Source organism: Octopus bimaculoides, chromosome 4 (genome assembly GCF_046866305.1).
Source record: "Octopus bimaculoides isolate indiv1 chromosome 4, ASM4686630v1, whole genome shotgun sequence".
Lineage (NCBI taxonomy): Eukaryota > Metazoa > Mollusca > Cephalopoda > Octopoda > Octopodidae > Octopus > Octopus bimaculoides.
In genome coordinates, this window is record NC_142931.1 from 98,013,668 (window position 1) to 98,024,848 (window position 11,181).

An 11,181-nucleotide genomic window follows, 5' to 3' on the forward strand; every position below is an offset into this window, starting at 1 on the left:
ACACACACACAGCTGACCATACCCTACAACACATACACACCCACACACACACACGCACATAACAAAGCAAATGGAAAATAATTCCTCCTAAATTCTTTGAATGACCATAACCACTAAATCATATTCTCTCAATAGAAGAAAAATGTTTCGACAATATATTTCAAACACACACACACACACACACACACACACACACACATACACACACACGCACATACACACACACAGCTGACCACAACCTTCCTATTCAATTCAAAAGACTTCTTTTCAATAGAATTCCTGAAACTTGAACTCTTGAACTCCACCTCAAACCTACACAGACAAAACATATATAAGAGAATGACTCTAAAGTAAAATTTCACTAAGAACTAAAACATGGGCACATACTGTTACCCTTGAATTTTTTTCCTTCTTTTTTTTTTTGTCCTTCATTCCCCGCAAAATTCTTTTTAATGTTTGATAAGATAGATACATCGAAACCTGCTATATTTTAAATTCCTCACTGTAACAAAATTATTAAACATTCTCTAAAATATACTTCTGCGCCTTTTCCGACTTTATTTACTTTTTTAACGATAACTTTTTATTTGCATGGACTCTTACCACTTTTCAATTATATACACACACACATATACTTATTTGGAAATGGATGCGTCACGTTCAATTAAATAGTGTATAATATATAATATATTTATATATATGTATACATACATACATACATATATATATATATATATATATATATATATATATATATACACACACATATATATATTCTCTTTATTCTTTTACTTGTTTCAGTCATTTGACTGCGGCCATACTGGAGTACCGCCTTTAATCGAGCAAATCGACACCGGGACTTATTCTTTGTAAGCCTAGTACTTATTCTATTGGTGTCTTTTGCCGAACCGCTAAATTACGGGGACATAAACACACCAGAATCGGTTGTCAAGCGACGTTGTGGGGGGGAACAAACACACACTCACACACACTTACACACACACATACACACACACACACACACACACACACTTATATATATGCATACAACGGGCTTCCTTCAGTTTCCGTCTACCAAATCCACTCACAAAGCTTTGGTCGGCCCGAGGCTATAGAAGAAGACACTTGCTCAAGGTGCCACACAGTGGGACTGAATCCGGAAGCATGTGGTTGGTAAGCAAGCTATATACTATTTGTTCTATATATGGCTTAGCGGTTAAGAGCGCGGGCTACTAACCCCAAAATTCCGAGTTCGATTCCAGGCAGTGACATGAATATTAATAATAATAATAATAATAATGATGATAACATCGAAAAATATCTTAGGTATGAGAACCCAGGTTCGAAACTTCCCGATGACACCTGATAAAGGCTGGAGGGTATATCAGCCGAAATGTTGTGTTAACAACAAACAAGATGAGGACAAATATCCGTCAAGTGTAAATAATATATATATATATATATATATACATATATATATATATATATGTCCTGCCCAACTCTTCGAAACGCCGGTGTTAAAACGGGGGTAGCTGATGAAGGAAAATGTTCTCTATGTGGCTTGTGTGTTTTCTGTACTCTGGTTATTATTATTTTCTTGTCTACGTTTTGGTTGCAACGTCCTGTACCCAGATATATACCTATATATACAGGTAAACGTAGGTATGTACATACCTGTACGTATATATACATATACTCATTTATTATTTGTTTTTACATGACCGAACGCCAGCATCATCACTGTTGTAAGTAGTTATTTCAACTTTATATTTTCTGACGCGACTCTATCTCTTTCTCTATCACTTTTCCCCCTCTCGTTCTTCCTCTGTTACTACTACGTATCTCTCTTTACCCCTCTCGTTCTTCCTCCTGTTACTACTATATCTCTCTCTTTCCCCCCTCGTACTTCCTTCTGTTACTACTATATTCCTCTCTTCCTCTCTTTCTCTCGTTGCTCACCTATTCTTCTACTTCCTCCCTTTGTTTCTCCCTCTACCACTCTTTCTCTCTCTCTCTCTCTCTCCCTTACCCCTGCATGGTCACATGCTTCCGGTCACTAATCCTTTTCTTCCTTGGCTATCGCCGAGCAAACACGCGAACTTACTTCGTCCCCACTTTCAAGTTCGTGCCTCACAGCGTTTATATACACATAATTTTTCACGTTTGGCCGCATAGCCTTTTCCGTTTGTTTTCCTGTCTTGTTTTCTTTTCCGTTTGTTTTCCTGTCTTGTTTTTTGTCCGCCACTACATTCCTCCATGGCACAGGTTTAATTTGTGCATACAAATTTAATTTGCGGTCCATGGGAAGAGCCGTTTTAACGATGCGTCCTGCCCAACTCTTCGAAACGCCGGTGTTAAAACGGGGGTAGCTGATGAAGGAAAATGTTCTCTATGTGGCTTGTGTGTTTTCTGTACTCTGGTTATTATTATTTTCTTGTCTACGTTTTGTTTGCAATGTCCTGTACTCAGATATGCATCTATATATACAGGTAGACGTAGGTATGCATATACCTGTACGTATATATGCATATACTCATTTATTATTTGTTTTATATATATATATATATATATATATATATATATATATATACACACACACACACACACACGTACACGGAGTCAGGGTGACCAGAATACAGTCAGGTGTGGGGGTTGGAGAGAGACTGTCGTTGTATGACACGTGTCTAAACACTTCTGTGTCGTTAGGAGTTTCTCAAGATTGAAGAACGAATTAAGATGGCAACTGATTAAATAAAGGAGCGACGAAAGTTTGGAAAAAGAAACTTAAGGGTATTACTAAAACATGTGGAAGATCAAGGGTCATAGGAACGAAGGATTGTGGGATAGAGATGTAACACTGATTGATAGAATGAACAGGTTGTTTTTAAAAAGATTGCCAAAGCCAATACCACGGTTAAAAAAAAGTAAACAAAACGCATACAGCAATAACAACAGCAACAACAACAACAACATGAAAAACAAAATACAGCATCTCACGCCACACAAGGTGCCGAAGGACCATAAACAAGGTATTATTCAGAATTAAATCTAATCTCAAACACCTGAAATGTATATCCTGTTCACGATTATTATTATTATTATAATTATTATTATTATTATTATTATTATTATTATTATTATTATTATTATTATTATTAAGAAGAAGAAGAAGAAGAAGAAGAAGAAGAAGAAGAAGAAGAAGAAGAAGAAGAAGAAGAAGAAGAAGAAGAAGAAGAAGAAGAAGAAGATTATTATTATTATTATTATTATTATTATTATTATCATTATTATTAGATACCATGAAAACAAAATCCCTTTATTGAAATCCTTTACAAATCCCTGGTTGTGCAAATATTTGTCAGCCCGGATTTGAAATGTAAATCAACTGAAGATTTAATAAAAACGATAATTTAAATACTTTTAATAATAATAATAATAATAATAATAATAATAATAATAATAATAATAATAATAATAACAGCAAAAACAACAACAAGTAAACAGAGATTATGAGGGGTTTATCCCTTACATAGGGATATCATCTTTGGGATTTATACATTGGTTTAGCGAGAGATGTATGTAGGTATGTTATCAGTAGGATAATCTTATTTACTGTAAAGCCTTGTTCAGATAGATAGATAGATATTGGAGAGGCTGCTAGAGATGGTGGGGTTAATGATGGTGGTGATAATGTTGGTGGTGTAGGGTAGTTTGCTGTTCTGATAGAAGTATTAGTTCTGATAGAAGTTAAGTTGGTGGTGGTAGAGGTAATTGTTTTAGTACTTGTGGTGTTAGTATTGATGTTCATGGTGGTAATAATTATGAGGTTAGTATTATTTATATTGCCTTGAAGTAAATATGAGGCTGTGGGGTTCATGCATTTCCCAAGTAGTGATGTGAGGGAAGTAAGCGTACATCAACTGAAAATCGAAAGTATACCGCAATCTCGATTCTTTGTAAACTTGCGTGCTGCTTCATGACGTTCACCAATATTGGAAGTGACTATTAACCATCGAAGACTGAGTGTTCGGATTCAGTTCTGCTACTGTCAAAGCATTGCCATCTGGTTATTCTATTCACACCTTTATTTTAACTATTAAAAAAACAGTTCATTTTGTATCCCATGACCCTCCACAATGAGTCAACAGGACATTCTCTCTAAGACCACTCATCCTGCAAGAGACAGCTGCTAAATCTTTCTGAAATCATACCTTACCGACTTTAAAAGAAAAAAAGGACACATTAGACAATTTAGAGTTAGATATATTTGAAGATACAGATAGTCGGAACGCCTTTGGTCATAAGTCCTGCACAATCAAGGCTGACCTTGGGTTAAATAACAAAATATACCACACAATAATACTACATTAATACTGTACCACATGACACAGCTCCACGTGAGACTACATCATACACCACGTTATACAACATTACTACACACCATATGGCACTAAACCATGTTACGTGACACTACATCATCACACCACGTGAGACTACACCACTAGAAATAGCAGGCAAATCACTCTCAAACGATTCCCCCACCGTCTATAAAATGGGACATGTATTGTAATGTAGTCCTAGAAACTCTATATCTTATATATAACTGGGAAGTCAAAAATGGAACCTCTTTGATTAGAATTGTGCTCAATTAAGACTAGTCTAGGGTTAAACAACAACAACAATAACAACACAGCACAAACGACCTAACAAGGGAGCCTCTACAGCTCGCACAATCTGCGAAAGTAACTATTATATCTTCCTCTCATCACGCGATGCCCTTTTAAAACAGGAGCGACACATTAGATAATGCAATTCTAATTACATCTAAAAACCGACGTGATGTTCATGGCTGGAATATTTTTCATCAGTGCTCTCCTCTGTCAGATTTGACCTGGGTTTCTATACAACAACCGACCAACCGTCCAACTGTTGAATCAACAAATCATATCACAATTTGGGACAACTAGACAGGTCATTGAGTGCTTTACTGCATCTACTGAGATCAGATCTGTCCTGGATCTCTCACATCTATATCTCCACAATATCCCCCCCCCCCAGATATTGACCTCTTGGTCAGGTATCCGGCGCGTCAAATTCGAAGCGGTGCTGGGGATGGGGCCCATCGGGCCAAACTCTTCCATCCCAAACCATTTTTTATCTGTTATCTTTCCAATGCCTGAAACAAATGTTTCAGGCATTGGACTGCGGCCATGCTGGGGTACCGCCTTGAAAGATTTAGTTGAGCAACTCAACCCCAGTACTCTTTTTTAAAGCCAGTTACTTATTTATTCTATCGGTTTCTTTTTGCTGAAACGCTAGGTTCATCAAGTTGCTGAGGGGGAGCACAAATACAAGCATAAAGACTCATAAACACATATATCGATATACGTACACAGACAAACAGACAAAAAGATACATACATACATACACACATACATGCATACATACATACATACATACATACATACATAGAGAGATAGATAGAAAGATAGATAGACGACGGGCTTCTTTCAGCTTCCGTCTACCAAATCCATTCACAAGGCTTTCGTCGGCTCATGGCTATAGCAGAAGACATTTATCCATGTTCCCACACAGTGAGATTGAAACAGAAATTTTGTTGTGGAAAGCAAACTTCTTACTACATGCTCCATTATGGACGAAAATTTGGAAAATGTTTGATATTTGATATTATTATTGGCCCATCTGTTTCTCCCCTCAACCGTAACCATCTGGAATTCACGCCCCCACCCTTTCTGTAACAGCTGATACTCAGATATTTATACTGAACATTAATCTCAGCAAAATATTAGCAACACCAACCTCACCATTCTTGCTTTGTAAAGATCATGGGCACTACCCGCCTTACTTTATCGCTTAGCTTATAAAGAGAAAGAAATAGTGAGGGGTGAGAGTGTGTGTGAGTATCAAAATGTATTAGAGTATCAAAATGTATTGAGCGATTTGTAAAGGCAGAGGATAAAGTAGCCTCTCTGTTCTGTTGTAAGTTGCACTGTTGTGTGTATGTGTATATAGATGTGTGTGTTTGTGGTGTGTGTACTTGCTGAGTTTAGAGAAATGAGTAGTGTCCAGACACAGTCAAAAGGCTTGGCTAATAACATTTTTTTTTTTTTCACCAAACTTTTCTAAACTCAGAGCCCACTGCTGAGTGACCTAAGACATCACGTCACCAGTAGATGTGGAAATTGTGGTCACTGAGAATAAAGAGTCTGAGATAGAAATTGAAGGCACTAAAGATGGTCATTGTTAACAGCTATCTTTATTATATAAGAGTTGTTAGAGGTGAGACCAATAAGACTGCAGTTGACTAGGTGAGATGAATCGCCTTTCTTTGTGCGTGCTCCTAAATATCCTAAATATTCCTAAAATTTAAGGAATTTGGTAATCAGAGAGACAGGGCTGAGGGCACAATCTTTGAGTGTAATACAAAGGGTATTGTCAGGCCCGGTAGCCTTGTTAGTTTAAAACTACTGGTGATATTTCCACACACGGTGCGTGAAAATATGGGTTTGGGAATCTGTTATGTGGAAAAGAATAGATTTGGAGGGGAATGGCCAACGAGGAGAAAAAGTGACTCCGCAAAGTTGGAGCAGATTCTTTTCGCAAGGGATTAAAATAATCGATTATTATTTGAGAGGCTGGAAAAGCTTCAAAAGCATGTGATGCACGAAAGTAACATTTGCGCACAAATACTCGTCATACAAGAGTAGCGCTGCTGAGTGAACGATACCCACTTTGGGGAAATATGTGAGAGACTCTGCTTTTTGCACTCACAGCTCCAGAATAACTGCAAGTAAACCACTTGGGTAACATAGGACACGGAGATTTTGTTCTGCGTAGAATGTGAAGAGATGGTTTGTCACCCGCTTAGCTATTATATATAGAGAGAGAGATAGAGATAAAGTCAGAGTGATAAAGATCTTTGCAGTACGCCAATTTCAGGAGAGGTGTCAGGAACAGAACAAGGGCCTATGCACGAAGCTTGTCAACCTAACCAAGACTTCTGACTCTTTCAGTCGTGAGGGGTTTGAAAGATCGTATAGTGCGACAGATTCACGACGTCATGCTCGCTCGAGTACTGGAGAATGAAGATTCTACTGATGCATTCTAAGTCACTAACAGACAAGCACGGCTGTGTACTCGCACCTATGCTGTTCAGTGTGATGCTCTCAGCTATGCTGTCAGATGCCTTCTACAATGACGACGAAACCAGTATCAGGATCAGATTCAGAACTAATGACAGACTCTTCAACCTGTGGAGACTTCAGGCCAAGAACAAGGTGGAAGAGGACACAGTGCACGACTTGCTGTTCGTAGACGACTGCACATTCAATGCCACCACAAAAGCCCAGATGCGGCAGAGCATGAACTGATCTTCTACTGTCTGCAACAACATTGACCTCACAATCAATACTCAGATGACAGAGATCATGCACCAATCTGCCCACAGGAGCTGTATATGGAACCAACTATCCATGTCGCAGAGAAAAATCTGAAGGTTGTTGATAAGTTCATGTACACTTTCCATATCTGTGAACATTGACGATGAAGTCGACACACGCATCGCAAAGGGAAGCTCAGCATTGAGACAGCTACGAGAGCCAGTGTGAGAGATGAGCGACATTAGGCTGGCCACCAAGTTGAAAGTGTACCAAGTAGTTGTACTGTCTGTGCTATTGTGCACCTGCGAGACTTGGACGGTTTGCAAACGCCTTACCAAAACCGCTTCCATATGAACTGCCTAAGAAAGTTGTTGAAAATCATCTGACAAAACAAGGTCCCAGACACGGAAGTCCTCTTTCGAGCTGATCTGCCAAGCATTTACACACAGATGAGGAGAGCGCAAATCAGGTGGGCAGGCCTCCTTGTTCGAATGCCTGATACGCGACTCCCCAAGAGACTGTTTTACAGCGAACTGGCGGAAGACAAGCGCGCGCAAGACGGACGAAAAAGCGATTCAAGGACACGCTCGAAGCCTCACTAAAGAGATTTTGATTAACTCCGATACCTGGGGAACGCAAGCACAAGGCGGCCCTGCCTGGTGAAGTTGCACCAACAGAGGTACAACCTCCTACGAAAAGAACAGGATTGCAGGGACATAAAGAAAACGCGAACTACGCAAATCCAAAGCCATCTCCTTGCCTTCAGTCCCAACAGAACACTAATGCCCGACCTATGGAAGCGCCTTCCAAACAGGCATCGGACTGCTTGGCCACAGTCAAACACACCGTGCCCCACATTTTTCCACGTGATGCTTTTGGTCATCGTCGACAACAACGGACCAACTAATAATATATACATATATACGTATATGTTTCTACATATAAACATACGCATATATACATATGCATATATATATATATGTATATATATATATATATATATATATATATATATATATATATATATATATATATATATATATACGCATTTTTTTTATTTGCATTGGCCATTCTATATAGTAGGTTTTCAAATATTTTTAAACAATTTTAATCACAGGCTGCATAGAGTTTTGCACGCTATATTCATTGAACACAACTATTTGGCTTGAGTCACTGCTTCAGTCAATATTTTTGTACAGAATGTTACGTTATTGCTGTTGCTGCTGCGGTTGATTTTGTTGATGCTGTTATTGTTGCTGTTGCTCTTGTCATTGTTGTTGTTAATGTTGCTGCTTTTGTTGTTGCTGCTGCTCTTGTTGTTGTTACTGTTATTGTTATTGTTGCGAAATAAAATTGTTTTCATGGAAACATTAAGAAAATGAGTTGATGTCTCTTATTAATTTGGATGAGTTAGCAAATTGCAGGCAGTTATTCATTAATTTAAGGAGAATTTTCCCTTTTTTTTTTATCTCATGTATTACATGAAATGAAGAATACGTAAGCAGAGCCAGTAAAAACAAATCATCTTACCGATTGACTATTGAACGAATATCGATTTTCTAGCTAGTTAATGAGACATTTGTCATTCGTGGACGGCGAACAAGATTTTGTATTCTACAGTTAGATTTACCAATGAACAATAGTTCAGTAACTGGAAAATTGCAGAAGCGACGTTTGTCTATTCTACAATTTTCTTGATTAACGTTCCAGTCGTCGATAAGTGCCAAAAGAATTTCCTTGTAGATCCTCAGCCTGTTGTGAAGAACAATTCGGTGTTGACTTTGATACACATATCTTAGAGTTCCTTAAAAATTTTTCTTACAGAGTTCCTCGTCCGTCAATACCAGCAGTGTTTCTATACCATAAAACAGACAATAACCACATATTTGCCGAAATCTTGACTTTCAAATAAAAAATTTAAAAAAAGAAAAAAAATTGTATTTGAAAGACAAGATTTCGGCAAATATGTGGTTTGAAAATCTTGACTTTGGGTTCGGGAATCTGTTATATGATATATATATATATTCAATTACGAATTAAGAGCAACGCTAGTGTTGTAAACATTTTCGACTGCTCAAACTCAATTTGCGGTCGATAATTATTATATATTTCTTAATTTTATAAAGTATGATTTTTAATTTTTAAGGTTTAATTTAATGTTTAATTTAACGCTTAATTTTAAGGTGATGTAAAATTAGATTAACAATATTTTGAAAAAGAACCCGAAGATGTGTTGGAATAATTGAAAATCTGATGAGTGCATATCTGTGTGTGCGTGCGTGCGTGCGTGCGTGCGTTCGTGCATGCGTGCGTGCGTGTGTATGTGTGTGTGTGCGTGTGTGTGTGTGTGTGTGTGTGTGTGTGTGTGTGTGTGTGTGTGTGTGTGTGTGCAGATATTATAATCTTCCAATACTGAAACACGTGTAGTTCCTTCATAATTGATGATGTTAATTTTAACTTAAGTAGGAGATAATTTAGGGAGTATATTTTCTACCCTGCTGATATACTGGTTATATCCTTTAAACTATTATTTCGTGATGTGCAAATGGATGCCACGAGTTTACCTTCAGATATACTCATTAGGTTATTTTTTTTTTTTTTGTATTATCTGAAATAGAATACCCGCATATCTATTAATCCCCAAAACATAATTATATATCATATATATATATATATATATATATACATACACACACACACACACACACACACACACACACACACACACACACACACACACACACACATATATATATATATATATATATATATATATATATATATATATATATATATATAAAGGTTACGAAGGGTATTGGAGTCAACCAAACCCTAAAGATACAGGTAATACCGAGTAAGTGCTGTATACCGACTAGTTTTGCCCCTGACGTGGTTGCAACATGAGTGGGAAATATAAAATGGGTCGTGTATTAGCGTGTGTGTGTGTATATATAAAGTCTTTATACATAAAATATAATTCTGCCTTTGCCATTGATCTCTTTATCTTATTCTTTTATATATATATATATATATATATATATATATATATATATATATATATATATATATATATACACATACATACCACACATACATACACACACATTATTATAAAATCTGAGGGTAAATCATTCAGAAGTAGTTGGCTCTGATAACTTCAAAATTCCTGTTTTTGCCATCTCAAGTACCCATCCAAAAATTCTTTTCCCATATGTTTCTCCTCATAGTCTCACTGTTATAATTCACAACTACTAGTATAGCTTTGTCTTACTTGAGGGGACAACGTAAAACTTCTAAGCTCTCTTTCACTGTTTTATACTCCTTACGTTTTATTTTCCTCTCTTCTACGTACACAAATTCTCCAGCAACATCATATTCATTCTATCGTACACTTCTTTGAATTTCCTTATTAATTCATTTGTGCTTAGTTTAACTTCTTTCCTTGCTTCCCTAATAGTTGTTTTGCATGCGCTTATCTAACCGGTGCAATAATTCGAAATACAACTAACTCTTCTTGACACCTTTAAGCTTATTGTCTTAAAATTTACTCTATTCCTCACTTATTACTTTATGTGACTCAGAAAAAGGCATGTAAATTTATCCTGGACTTGCTTATATAGTTATTTTCACGGTTTACAGCTTCACCCCACATAAACTCTCATTCTATATTTCCTACCTGCTTTTATCAATACCTTCCTGCTCTATGTATGTATGTAAGTATATATATATATATATAGATAGAGAGAGAGAGAGAGAGATCGTTGACCAAACACCATTCAAT